Raw genomic sequence first — 14846 nt, 5'->3', positions numbered from 1 at the left:
CAGGAAGTGGCTCTGAAGAGGCCTGTAGAGTGGGTCACCAGACCAGGAGAGGCCTTGGCAAAAATGAGGCTTTGGGAATGGCTCCTATTTGGAGCCAAACCAGTGCAATGTTAGGAGGGAGGGCCCAGATTGCGACCCACTGTACTTGAGCTCATGACCCACCAGTGGGTCACCACCCACACTTTGGGGAGTGCTGTGCTAGATCATGACCAATCTTATTTATTGCTTTTGAGTCACTACATTTGTTAGAAAAAAATGGGATTGCAGATGTTCTCCCATCTGCATACTGAACGTCAAGGATAGCTGGACTGTACCTACTGGCTGCGCACCCCAATACTGATTTACTGATTGGCCATGACCCCCCCCCAGTGACAGCACCTTTGAAGATTATTCATGTGCCCAATAATAAGTGCAAATGTCTTTTCCATGTGGTCTGGAACTCTCATTGGCATCTTGTACATTCCTTATACACAAATCCCAATGCATGGACACCAGGGGATCATGGGTCTTTTCCATGTGACCTGGAAACCTCATTGGTATCTTGTATGCTCCATATAAACAAACCCTAAATATATGGCCACAGTCCTGCTCCCCCCCCCCCAAGTGTTCAATGTTCACATGGAAGGGGCAAACTTTGGCATAGGGCTAAAGTTATTGCTCATGGAAATATAGATTAAAAAGCAGAATATTTTTAAGCTTGACAGATACATGAAATCCGGTGTTAAACATGGCCTCAGTTGTGCTGCATCACAGTTCTTGCCTACATCTGAAAAGCTGTGCCAGTACTGGTGAAACTTTGGTCACTTTTTTTCATTCTCTGCCAGACGTGCACCAGTGTGATTCCTTTGAGAACGCTGAAGATACAATGCTGTTCTCCACCACACCGATTTCATGTAATGTTGGTGAAGGGTCATCCTGAGCCAGCAATAATGGAGGACGAGGCTGCTCATAAATAAGCCAACAAACCATCAAATAAATAAATGTGACAGCTGGTTAGGTGTGGTGCTGGTTTGGCCTAATTCATCAGTATAAAGCAGCTGTCTGTGAGCAAATGAAATTGAATGTACTGCTGGGGTTGGCAGCGACATCATTTCTAACTCCTAATGGGAGCGCTCATCAATCAGACACTCGCACAGAAAAGGTGCAGAAGCACTTGGAAAATTAAAGAGATTCATAGCTTCTTGAGACCGAAATTACTTCTATTTCTATTTGGGACTGCATATTCTATGGACACGTTTACACTTACAGGTTTCTATAGGATTTGTACCAGTTTCATGGCTTATTCCAGAAGACTCCTGGGAATTGTAGTTCAGTGAGGGTGTGGAGAAAGCCTAGACCACTGGTTCCCAAACTGTGAGCCATGGCTCTTCAGGGAGCCACATACGCCAACCAGGGCAGTTGACGAAAAACCCGCCACCCTATACAATGTATAAGATTGTACCCTTATTGGTGCCGCAGCCAATGGCCCAGTAGGTCAAGGGAGCTGCTTGTCAAAAAAGGTTTGGGAACTAGCCCTAAGCCTTGTCTGATAATTGCCGAGTCCATAGTCATGCCTTTTTGAGAATTCAATAGTGCTGACTTGAAATTTCCTCTCCTCCTTCTACACCTCCTTGCAGGTGTAAAATTGGTGTCCATTCTCCTTCCCCAAAGGTTCATATGACACCATATTATGATGTAGCATCGCTTTGCTGGAGGCATCTGGAGAAAAAGATGGTGACACCCTCCTTCTGGGGGAAAAAGGGGGTGGAGCTGTTTTCCCCCCGGAAGTGCCCATCAGAAAGATTTGCAGCTGTGAACCATTTGTGGCCAGTGTAGAAAATGCTATGGGTGACTGAGGTAAAAAAAACAAAACTCAGTGGTCAAGGGAACTGGCCTCTACAAGCTTTTAAGAACATAATTAACAGTATTTATATATTATTAGCAGTATTTATATACCGCTTTTCAACTAAAAGTTCACAAAGCGGTTTACAGAGAAAAATCAAATAACTCAATGGCTCCCTGTCCCAAAAGGGCTCACAATCTAAAAAGATGCAAAAGAACACCAGCAGACAGCCACTAGAACAGACAGTGCTGGAGTGAGGTGGGCCAGTTACTCTCCCCCTGCTAAAAAAAAGGAGCACCCACTTGAAAAAGTGCCTCTTACCCAATTAGCAGGGGTAAGAACATACCCCTTATATGTATATGTAACATAAGAACATAAGAAGAGCCCCACAGGATCAGGCCAAAGGCTCATCTAGTCCAGCTTCCTTTATCTCACAGTGGCTCACCAAATGCCCCAGGGAGCACACAAGACCGCAGACACAACCTGCATCCTGGTGCCCTCCCCTGCATCTGGCAATCAGAGGCAGCCTGCCTCTAAAACCAAGAGCTTGCACATACCTACTTTGACTTGTAACCTGTAATGAAGGTTCTCCTCCTGAAATTTGTCCAATTCCCTCTTAAAGGCATCCAGGCAAGATGCCATCAGTACTTCTTGTGGCAAAGAGTTCCACAAACTTTTGCTCAACATGCCTTTATTCCCACTGATTCTCCCTCTCTCCATGTTCTCCCCTGCCTCTGTTGGCATCCCTTCTACTGCTGAAATGTAGACTGTAAATCTTCTAAGTTCAGAGAGCCACCCTTTTGCTGCTCGTGTGCTTTGGAAGAGCCCGGTGTTCTTATTTATTCATCACAATATTTGAACATAAGAAGGAGCCTCACAGGGAGACAGACCTTTGGTTTGTTGAGCTCAGTCTTGCCTTTGCTGCCTGGCAGCCAAGGGGAGTGTGTGGTGAGTATTGCGGGCACTGCAACATGCCATGTAAGTGGCCCCTCCCACTCGCTGTCAGAGCCATTGGGGCAGCGATGGCAGCCATCTGCATGTTGCCATCACTGCCCAAATGGCTTCAATGGCAAGTGGGAGGGGCTACTTACATGGCGAGTTGCAGTGCCTACAATACTTACTGTAGCGCCCTCCTCTGGCTATGTTAATGGTGGCTCTCCCCCTTCAGAAAGGGGTCTTTTCTACCTGGAGAGGCCAAGGCATGACCTTGTGGCTGCTCCACCACTGAGCTCTCCTCCCCTCAGTTTTGAGGCGTGTACATCAATGCCGCTGCACAACAAAAAAATGAGAGTGAAGGATGTCCACATCGTGTTTCTGCTCTTCCCTCTGACCCTCAGTACTTCTCAATGGATGTGTTGGGATAAGTTAATAATACTCTTTCTGGCTTAAAACCGAGGCCTTGATTTGCTTCAGTGGTGGGCTGTGGAAATGCCATGTGTCTGCTTTCTGGGTTCATTATGGTGTGGCTGCAATATCCCATTTCAGAAGTGTCATCACTTTCATTTTCTCCCATTCTGTTGTAGCCTGTAATCAGCGTGAGCTTCAGCGCCTCTCATTACTAGCGCTTGAAGTGATTCTTCAGACTCAGCAGGAACAGACTCAGTACTGGATGACAGCATCTGCTTCCTCACATTTCAGTGGCGCCTCTGTCACCAGCACGATGACAACCAGCAGCAGCAGCCACTTCTGCATTTCAGAGTTTAGGGGATCAAGGCTGGATTGAGGAACTGGGGGACCTGGAGTGAATTAATAACACTTCGGGGTTCTATGACCTTTTCCTTTTCTTTTCTTCCTGTAGGTGCCAGTTGGTAATGACTAATGGGATTACAGCTGGGCAGCCCAATTCTAATCTGCACTAGAACAGGTAGGCTATAGTGGCCTGCACTGTATCCACCACGGGTTAGGAGCCAGCTGGAGGTCGCCTTGGGGTAAGGGGAATTTTTTTCTTTACCCCATGTCAGGCCCCAGCCACTTCTATGGGGCTCCTTGGATCTGCACCAGCTACTCAACTGGTGCAAATCTGAGCAGCTCGTGCAAGGCAGCAAGGCCCGGGAGTGGGGGTTAGGATTCAGCATGCATTGCCATTGCTGATCCCAACCCCTCCTGGGCCTGATTCGCCTTCCGGTCCACCCTTCCACCCAAAAACGTCCCCTCCCTGCTTCTGTTCCACTCTCCTGCCACTTTCTCCCACCCCCTGCACTGCCCATCCAGCCACACAGGGTCCAGATCTGGCCCTCTCAAGCTGGTATTTGCCTCCACACCAGCCCAGCCAACTCCCAAGTCAGCACAAATGTGATTTACGGTACATCTGCAACACTTGGGAGCCAACACAGGGGGTCTGCACCTGCTCAACGTTGACCTTGGATTGCACCCTAAGTCCTATTGAACACAATGGACTTACATCTGAGTAAAATAAGTAACACCATTTTCAAACACTTCTATCTATAAGATACATGCTTTTACCAATGCTGAAACATACAGGCAGGTGCGCATATGTGCTCTCTAATGTATTTATAGGGTTACACTAAACGAACATGACACAGGAGAACCATGATGCACGATGGTTTTTAAAATGAAAAACAACTGCAGGGGAATGCATTTTTGTTAGGGGAGCTGCTATGTGTTAAGTGGCATAGCTACAGGGGGTACTGTGTGGTAAGTACTGCAGGTGCTGCAACATGCAGTGTAAGCAGACTGTCCTGCTCATTGTTGAAACCATTCAGGGCAGTGACAACAGCATGCTGGTTCTCAGTGAGTGCCTATGTGTGGCCATCACTACCTAGAATGGCTCCAACAGAGAACAGGAGGGGCTGCTTACATTGCATGTTGTAGTGGTTGGCAACCTTCAGTCTCGAAAGACTATGGTATAAGCCTACAGCACCAGGTATTCCCAGGTGGTCTCCCATCCAAGTATTAACCAGGCCTGACCCTGCTTAGCTTCCGAGATCAGATGAGATCGGGCATGTGTAGTGCCTGCAGTACTTACCACACTGTCCCCTACAGCTATGCCATTGAATGTTAGTTTGAAACAATTAGTATTATCTAAACACTCCTATTATACTCAGGACTCTGTTTCTGTATACATCACTGACAATTCAGTCAACGAAATCAGCAAACTGGCCGTCCCAGCAAACACAAAGCAGCTCCAAAGAATTGATCCAGGAACGTAAATCTGCTTAAAATAAAGTTGCTGAAATAGAACTGCATTGAAAATGCTAACCTTTTTTTCAAGCCAATCTGTGGTATCCTGACAATATTTACAATGGGGTATGCATAGATTCTTTTCAACTCAGTATTGAGTACCCATTAAGGGGGAACCCTCCCAAGGATAACTTTTTTTCCCCCAGTCCAAAATATCAGAAACAGATAAAAAAAACCAGTCCTTGCCATTTAGACTGGGTGGGAGCATTGACTGTTATACCGAAAGGTAACTTTATGGAGCCCAAGTCATAAATGGCTACCAGTAACAATGGCTACATGTTACCTCCAGTTTTAGAGGCAGTCTACCTCTGCTGGGAAGCAACACTGGGAGAGGGTAAGTTGCCTGCACAGGGCACTTCTAGGATTCCTAGACACATTTGGGTGATCGCTGTAGGAAACTGGACTTCTGTCTATTCTAACAGGACTCTTTTTATGTTCTAACTACTCGGCAATTCTAGATTAATCTACAAGCAGATTTACCCAGAGTGGTGTCAATGCAACTAAACAAGCTTGAGTTCCAGGGCAAAGTTGGATAGAGTCCATCATCTGATCTCCCACTGCTTTAAAAATCAACAGCAACTGCACGAGGAGAAGAATTCAGATCAGGACTGTGGTGTTGTGCAGGTCACTCCTCCTGTGTATTTATCTGCAGCCCCCTTCCCAGAGCTGCTATTTGCCCCATAGGGCAAAGCATGCAAGTGCCACATGGGATAACCTGCCCCTGTTTTCCCCCACCTGCCCTTGCTTTTCCCCTGAATCTGCCCCTTTGTTGCATCTCAACTCTAATTTGGCTCTTACTTAACCAGTCAGACAATGTGATTCCAAAAGAAATTAGCCTTCCTCAGACATTTGTTTCTGACTGCAAATTTCATCCACAGTTGCTTAAAGGTTTCTCTCTTTCATAGCACAATTTAGTAAAAACACAAATTAAAGGTAAGTGTTTATTACAGTACATATATCAACAGGTAATCTTTTTGCAATTCTACCTAATAATAGTCTTCCAATCTTTCATTTTTACGATAAAGTCTTTTGCCAACATTAAAGAGTGCTAAATTATCAATCCAGGTGCTTCCTTTAGTATTGCAATTTTATAGAAATGATCCTAGTAATTCCAGTGTGTTTAGGAAACTCCTAAACCATGTATTTTGTTTCAGACAAAATAGTTGCAGTTATTGTCATGAACATCAGAGGCTAAATAATACTTAGATGAACTCAGCACTTTTTTCCCCTTCTCATTTCTTTTCTTTCAAGAAATCTTATTTTACTGAAACCTCCAGTCAAGTCAAGTCAACCTTTATTAGGCATAGACATTTGGTAGGTGAAGACTCTGTACGGAAACCGTAGAACCTCCAGTCAGCCAACTAAGAAAAGCATTTTGTTTTTATTGAACAGAATTTTTCCAAAATTGACACCTTCCGGGTTGTAACCGGAGTTGTCCTCCTGCTTATGTTAGAGGGCTTGCACATGTGAAAGTGATATCATAGGGTTCTCGCAAGGAGATGGAATTGTAACTTTACTTTCTGCTTGTGCAAAGTCAAATTAGGATTCCATCTCTGTGCTTATGCAATATGTTGCATATTGCACCTAAAATTGTCAATGCTTCATTGTTACCCTATTGCCTGTGCATGGCCTTATACAACCACATGTGTCTTATGTGGGCAGGAGCCCCTGGGGTTCAACCCAGTGATCCTAAACAGTGACCCTGCCATATTCTTAAGGGCCACGGAGCTACCACTTAATTAAACTGGCACTGAAGGCATCAGTCTATCTAAGACCATTTCTGGAACACAGTCCTCTTCTTACAAAGATGTGAGGTTCCAATGGTCTGTTCATAATGTGAAACCAATGTAGTTGGGAACAGCCAGTTCTTGCTGGACCAGTGCTAAGGTGCCTGCATGGAAGCTACAGCAAAGTATGCATTGTACCTGCACAAATGCACTGATGCAGCTGTCTGTTATTCGGATGTCAGTAAGTTCTACAGCATGTGTATACCATCTATTCGGAAGATTATTGTCTGGGAACAACCAGAGACAGGACATTTAGTAGCAACTAGTAAAATATGAGAACACCAGTGAATTAACCCTTGAATTGAATTAACTTTGTGGTCTTCCCTTATGCTGAGTCAGACTATTGGTCTGTCCATGCCACCAGCGTCTCCTCTGGCTGCAGTCACCCTCCAGCATCTCAGCCACAGGTTTTTCCTGGCCTCTGGGCATTCTTTAACCTTATAGTCTCTTCACATGACAAGGACAGACCCTACGATATGATAAGGCATGGGTGTCCAAAGTTTTTGGAACGAGGGCCACGTCATCTCTCTGACACTGTATTGGGGGGGCCGGGGAAAAAATAATTAATTTACATTTAAAATTTGAATAAATTTACATACGTTTACATAAACGAATATATTAAAGATGAACTTATATGAATGAATGAAGGTCTTGCTCAAGGCCTATAAAAGGCCTTGCACAAAGCAAGACCGGCCTTTCCTTTGCTGCTGCTACTGCATCACAGATGTGAAACAGCAAGCAGTGGAGGAAGCTGGCCTGAACGCCTTTAAAAGGGGATTGGATAAGTTTCTGGAGGAAAAATCCATTACGGGTTACAAGCCATGATGTTCATGTACAACCTCCTGATTTTAGAAATAGGCTATGTCAGAATGCCAGATGCAAGGGAGGGCACCAGAATGAGGGCTCTTGTTATCTGGTGTGCTCCCTGGTGCATTTGGTGGGCTGCTGTGAGATACAGGAAGCTGGACTAGATGGGCCTATGGCCTGATCTGGTGGGGCTGTTCTTATGTTCTTAAGCCCTCATCCCACAGCTCACATGAGAGGCCAAACAGTTGCCCTCTTGCTGAAAGCAGTTGCGTCAGGCCAGTGCGGGCTCCAACAAATCTCTGGAGGGCCAGAGGCTCATTGGAGACTGGGGGCTCCTTGAGGGCTGCATTGAGAGGCCTCGAGGGCCGCAAGTGGCCCCAGGGCCGGGGTTTGGGCACCCCTGTGATAAGGGGTTAGGATTGCGCCCTATGAATAACACCAAACTGAGTTATTTGGATTTGAAATCAAGCATTCTAAATGATTACCACCCTTGAACCTTGAATTCTTCCAAGTCACATATATTTCAGTGGACCTGTTTCTCACTAGGCATGCTGAGGATCACATATTTAGTTCAGTTGACTTAAACAGGAATCAGTATGGTGGCTTAAATGGTTTGTAGACCAGGTTGGACGATTCCACTGGGATCATGGAATCATCCAGCCTGATGATTCCACAATCCCAAATGCAAGAAAGGACCAAATCATAGGTTGTCACTTTCAGAAACATTCCAGCTAAGGGGGCAGGTGGTGGTAGCAGTGGCAGGAGTGATGGAGCAACAACAGCTTAGACCTCCTTGCTTAAGTGCTCTGCTGGATAAGTGCTCACTTTGCCAACAGTCTGAGGCTAAGAGGCAAAGAAGGAAGGCCCATAGCCAGGGAGACAGACCAGGGACAGACTGCACTTGCTCCCAGTGTGGAAGGGATTGTCACTCCCGGATTGGCCTTTTCAGCCACACTAGACACTGTGCCAGAACCACCTTTCAGAGCGCGATACCATAGTCTTTCGAGACTGAAGGTTGCCAATATACAGCTACTGCAATGCTTTAGGATTTTGACTTGCACAGATATTTAGATCTCAGCCTACCAATATTAGAGCTTCCTTCCCCCTTACAGAGAGAAGTGTTACTAAAAGCCTTCTTGTTTTCACATGTTAAAAAGTCAACTCTGGGCTCAAGTAATCCCAGTAAACAATTATTTCACAAAACTGTGCATTTCTAGCACACGTATAATCAGATGCTTAAAATGCCGAAAAGACAAAGACAGAAGTAGACATTAAAATGATCTTGAAGATTTGAAATAAATAAAAACAGTGATTAAGAGGGCAGAAACTCTTACGGTAAATGTTTGTGTGTATTCAGCATTGCCAAAGGAAAACATCAATTAACCCGCATGGAGGAGGAAAAAAAAAACCCCTTGCTTAAAGTCAAAATTCAAGTACCATTTTAGGTTAGTCCAAACAGATTCAGTGAAGAATAGAATCAAAAAGTGGAAGCTATGGGCCTTTCCCAGATGTGACGATAAATGGCACAGAAAAGAAATTGTGTACAGTTAAACTGCAACAGAACTATCAGGATATGTCCAGTTTTTACCCGGAATACATTGATCTATGACAGGGAGAAGGCAACTCATGGCTCAGCCAAATAGTGTTTTGAGCAATATGCTGAAACCTTGCAGAAACTTGGAATAATAACATTAAAAATAGGAGAAAGTTTATAGGCATCATATCTGCTGAGATAACATTCCCATGTTCCTTCTGAAACTTGTCCTAAGGTTTATTCTAAGGTTATTCTATACTTATTCTAAGGCTTGGGACCATGGTATTTGAAGACCCACCTTCTTCCATATGATCTTAGCCATCCTCTCAGGTCATCAGAGGGAACCCTTTCAACTATGCCACTACCAGCAGAGGTAAGAGAGATGGCAGCTAGAAATAGAGCCTTTTCCGTGGTGGCTCCTCATTTGTGGAATCCCCTCTCCTTGGAATTGACTCCCCCTTTGGAGAGCTTTCAGTGTGGCCACAGGTAGACCATAGCTGCGATACAAGGACATCTGCAAGAGGGATCTGAAGGCTTTAGGAGTGGACCTCAACAGGTGGGAACCCCTGGCCTCTGAGCGGCCCGCTTGGAGGCAGGCTGTGCAGCATGGCCTTTCCCAGTTTGAAGAGACACTTGGCCAACAGTCTGAGGCTAAGAGGCAAAGAAGGAAGGCCCATAGCCAGGGAGACAGACCAGGGACAGACTGCACTTGCTCCCAGTGTGGAAGGGATTGTCTCTTCCGAATTGGCCTTTTCAGTCACACTAGACGCTGTTCCAGAACCACCATTCAGAGCGTGATACCAGAGTCTTTCGAGACTGAAGGTTGCCAAGGTTACCAAAAACAGTGTGGTCTCAAGACCTTTTTCTTGAAGGAGACGTTTTACTGTTGTCATGAATGGCAGTTTTAATGAATGTAATTTTAATTGTTTTGTGTGATCAATTGGCGTTTGATTTCTCTTACCGTTTTGTTTTATGTTTTAATTTTGTTTTAATTTTCCATTTTTGTATTGTGTTTTTCTATTGTAAATCGCCTTGGGTGCCCCTAATGTGTGGGAGAGAGATGGGATACAAATTCTTTAAATAATAATTAAATAATAATACACCATTAATGCAGCAGAGACCTAATTGCCAATATTTCTCTCTTTATACTTAGCACCTGTAGGTATGTGTTTGAATATAGAAGAGTCCTAAAGGCTTGGGGAGAGGGGTTAATAACTGCATTAGGAAACCAATACAATATCCTTTTTGTGTACAAATTAAAATATGTATTTACTGTATAGCAGGGGTGTCCAAAGTTTTTGGCAGGAGGGCCACATCAGCTCTCTGACACTGTGTCGGGGGCCAGGGGAAAAAAAGAATTAATTTACATTTAAAATTTGAATAAATTTACATAAATTTACATAAATGAATATATTAAAGACAAACTTATATGACTGAATGATGGTCCTGCAATAGCTCAAGGCCTATAAAAGGCCTTGCACAAAGCAAGGCCGGCCTTTCCTTTGCTGCTGCTACTGCATCACAGATGTGAAACAGCAAGCAGTGGAGGGAGCCCTCATCCCACAGCTCATGCAAGAGGTCAAACAGTCGCCTTCACGCTGCGAGCATTTGCATCGGGCCAGTGCGGGCTCCAACAAATCTCTGGAGGGCCAGAGGCTCATTGGAGACTGGGGGCTTCCTGAGGGCCACATTGAGAGGCCTCGAGGGCCGCATGTGGCCCCAAGGCCGGGGTTTGGGCACCCCTGCTATATAGTCAAACAAGTTAGAAATGTAAGAAATGATGAAAATTCTCAACTGTCTTGGGCCAGTCTAACTGAGCCCCACTGAGGAACTTACAGAAGCTTGAGACAGAGCACTGGAAATGGTTAGGATCATTAGGTAGCAGAAGCCAGGCAGTCTGCAGGACCTAGGAGAGTTCCCAGTGGGCATAGATGTTGCTCTGATAAAAGTACAGCCCCCCCCAATCCACAATCCCCATAACTGCTGTTTCACTTACCTCCAGTTTTCAAAAACCCCACACTAAAAATTAACCTCTCTTCTTCTGCAAACCCTGTGTAAAAGGCAGCATTTTCTTCCTTTCACCATAAGATATACCATAAGATGCACACTGTTTTGGTGCTGCTGCATTGTGTAAACTGGGGAGGGGGAGGATTGCATAGGCCACAATCCTATGCAAGTTTTCCTGGGAGTAAGTCCTATTGAACGGGACTTACGTCAGCATAAACATTCAGAGGCTAAAACTCTAATGTACATTTTAAATTTATCTGCGATATTTTTTTCCTTTCATGTTTCAATTTTTATGCCATTGTTTTAACCTATAGCAACCCAAGAGCTGGGGATGAAATCATCTAGCTCTTTAAATGAAGTATAATACATTCAGAATAGGAATAAAAGGCAGAAGAGAACAATCTAATGAAGAAATTAAAAGTTAGTTTTTCTTGTTGTATAGACTTAGTGGGGCCTCACTTTGGGCACTGTCATGATGAGCTCCTGCACGTGAAAATTTGCCTAAACCACTGATGAGAACAAAGCACTAGGAAAATGATCTATAAACATTTTTGCCCCCACAGGATATATCAGGTTTTCAGCATGTTATGTACAGTGGTCTCCGACACTCTTTCTCTCGATACCGAGCTAAACAAGCACATCGGTAAAGCAGCTACCACGTTTTCCAGACTCTCAAAGAGAGTCTGTTCCAACAAGAAGCTGACGGAACATACCAAGATCCAGGTCTACAGAGCTTGCGTCCTGAGTACACTTCTGTACTGCAGCGAGTCATGGACTCTTCGCTCACAACAGGAGAGGAAACTGAGCGCTTTCCACATGCGCTGCCTCCGACGCATCCTCGGCATCACCTGGCAGGACAAAGTTCCAAACAACACAGTCCTGGAACGAGCTGGAATCCCTAGCATGTATGCACTGCTGAAACAGAGATGCCTGCGTTGGCTTGGTCATGTTGTGAGAATGGATGATGGCCGGATCCCAAAGGATCTCCTCTATGGAGAACTCGTGCAAGGAAAGCGCCCTACAGGTAGACCACAGCTGCGATACATCTGCAAGAGGGATCTGAAGGCCTTAGGAGTGGACCTCAACAAGTGGGAAACCCTGGCCTCTGAGCGGCCCGCTTGGAGGCAGGCTGTGCAGCATGGCCTTTCCCAGTTTGAAGAGACACTTGGCCAACAGACTGAGGCAAAGAGGCAAAGAAGGAAGGCCCACAGCCAGGGAGACAGACCAGGGATAGACTGCACTTGCTCCCAGTGTGGAAGGGATTGTCACTCCCGAATCGGCCTTTTCAGCCACACTAGACGCTGTTCCAGAACCACCATTCAGAGCGTGATACCAGAGTCTTTCGAGACTGAAGGTTGCCAACACAGATGTACAGTGGGCCCTCCAGGACCCCCGCAGATACAGATTTCCACGTACAGCTTCCCCAGGTCTCAGAGCATCTTCTAGGTGCATCCAGAAGACACTTCTGGTCATGTCTGTGGGGCCCTTGAGGCCCCCCAACTGTGGGCTTGGCACCCACATAGAAACAAATCCATGGGTGCCAAACCTGTGGATAAGGAGGCCCCACTGTAGTTTCAGTCCCTCACAGTGGGACAGGCCCGATCAATCTTGTCTTAATTCTGAACAAGCAAAGTCATGAAAAGAGTCGGTCACATGGTCTTTGCTCACATGGTTTGAAGTTTTGGAGGTCTTTAGGACTGTTAGCCTAAGCCTTACAACATGGGTCCCAATTGTGTCTTTATCTTCTCTTAGGCTGCAATCCTAACCTCACTTTCCTGGGAGTGAGTCCCATTGAATACAACAGGACTTACTTCTGAGTAGTCCTGGTTAGGATTGTGCCCTCAGTTCCACGTGCTTTAAAACAGAGGTCTCCAAACTGGAAACTGCTGTTGTCCTGAAAAAGTCCTCCCTGTTCCAAGCGGCGCTTACCATTCTGTCATGGAAGCTGATCTGAGCACAGGGGTGCAGAACGGTAAGCACCACTCAAGGGGGAGGGCTTTTTCCAAACCCTGGATCTGGCCCATGGGCCAGGGTTTGGAGAGCCCTACTTTAAAGCATTTTCAAGAAGTAGGATGTTCTAATCTGAACAGATATTAGAGCTTACAGAAGCCCTGCTCAACGAAACAAAGCCACACAGAGAATGGCAAGGTATTTGATTTTTTGAAAATATAGTTGTGTGAATCAGCCTTAGTGATTGATGTATTTACTATTATTTTAAATATGGAAGCTGCCTCTTTGCTCAAGGGGCCTCCAAGCAGTGTGTAATCATATTAAAAGTATAAAATCAATCAATATCATGAAATGGAGCAGAAATAATGCAACAGAAGCAGCAAAACATGCAGTCAGCAGAAGGGCCATATATATCTTCAGGGCAGATATTCTATGCTTTCAGACACAGGCCATCATTTCCATGCCTCTCAGGCCATTGGATTTCACTGAAAGGCACAAAAGCAGATTATCTTGTTATGGAAATTAAAATTTGACTTATCTGCTATGGAAGCACTTAGCCTCTCAACACCAATGGAAAATGTCAGCTCTTTCAGGAAAAGGATGGGATGCTTGTAGAATATGCCTAATTAAGCAACACCCGTAGCATGAAGTGTCATTGCCATCCCAACCAGTGATAATCTTCTGCCCCACAGCAGGAGTGAAAGCTGAAGGTACCCTGTTCAGGTCCTTTGCTTCTGAGGTTTGTTTCAGCTTTCATCAGCTGCCACACCTAGTATTTTTAGCATTGTTTAAAAATGTCCCTTGCTAAGGTACTTTGCAAGAAACATTTCTACCCAAGCTGCATGAGATGACCCCTCCTGGTTGACTATCACTGTCCATATATTAAGATCTTCATTATGGGCTCAACTCTGGATGCTCCACACCATCTGAGGTGAGATTGATAAAACTACCTATGATAGGCTTTTTCATTGGTAGCACCCCAGTTGTGGGTGCTCTCTCCTGATGAGTTCATCTGGGGCAAGACCTGATGTCTATCATGTTGGCAACCTTCAGTCTCGAAAGACTATAGTATGGCGCTCTGAATGGTGGTTCTGGAACAGCATCTAGTGTGGCTGAAAAGACCAATTCGGGAGTGACAATCCCTTCCACACTGGGAGCAAGGGCAGTCTGTCCCTGGTCTGTCTCCCTGGCTGTGGGCCTTCCTTCTTTGCCTCTTTGCCTCAGTCTGTTGGCCAAGTGTCTCTTCAAACTGGGAAAGGCCATGCTGCACAGCCTGCCTCCAAGCGGGCTGCTCAGAGGCCAGGGTTTCCCACTTGTTGAGGTCCACTCCTAAGGCCTTCAGATCCCTCTTGCAGATGTCCTTGTATCGCAGCTGTGGTCTACCTGTAGGGCGCTTTCCTTGCACGAGTTCTCCATAGAGGAGATCCTTTGGGATCCGGCCATCATCCATTCTCACGACATGACCGAGCCAACACAGGTGACTCTGTTTCAGATATCTAAGGCACCTGGTTAAAGACAGTTTTACTCTCCTGAATGTCAGTAGTTTTAATGACCCTTACAGTGGTTTTAGTAATGATCCCTGACATGATCTGCTAGTCCTGGAAGTTGCTGGTGCTTCATCCTGTTTAATAGTTTCTAGTTTGTGTTGTTGCTTTTAAGGAATATGTTACAAATTGCCTTGCAAATATCTTCTTGAAAAGCAGTGTCCCAGGCCTGTTCTTTTGATCCAAGAAGTTCC

This window comes from Tiliqua scincoides, chromosome 5, assembly GCF_035046505.1.
Source record: "Tiliqua scincoides isolate rTilSci1 chromosome 5, rTilSci1.hap2, whole genome shotgun sequence".
Taxonomy (NCBI): Eukaryota; Metazoa; Chordata; class Lepidosauria; order Squamata; family Scincidae; genus Tiliqua; species Tiliqua scincoides.
Note: the sequence above shows the minus strand (reverse complement) of the source record.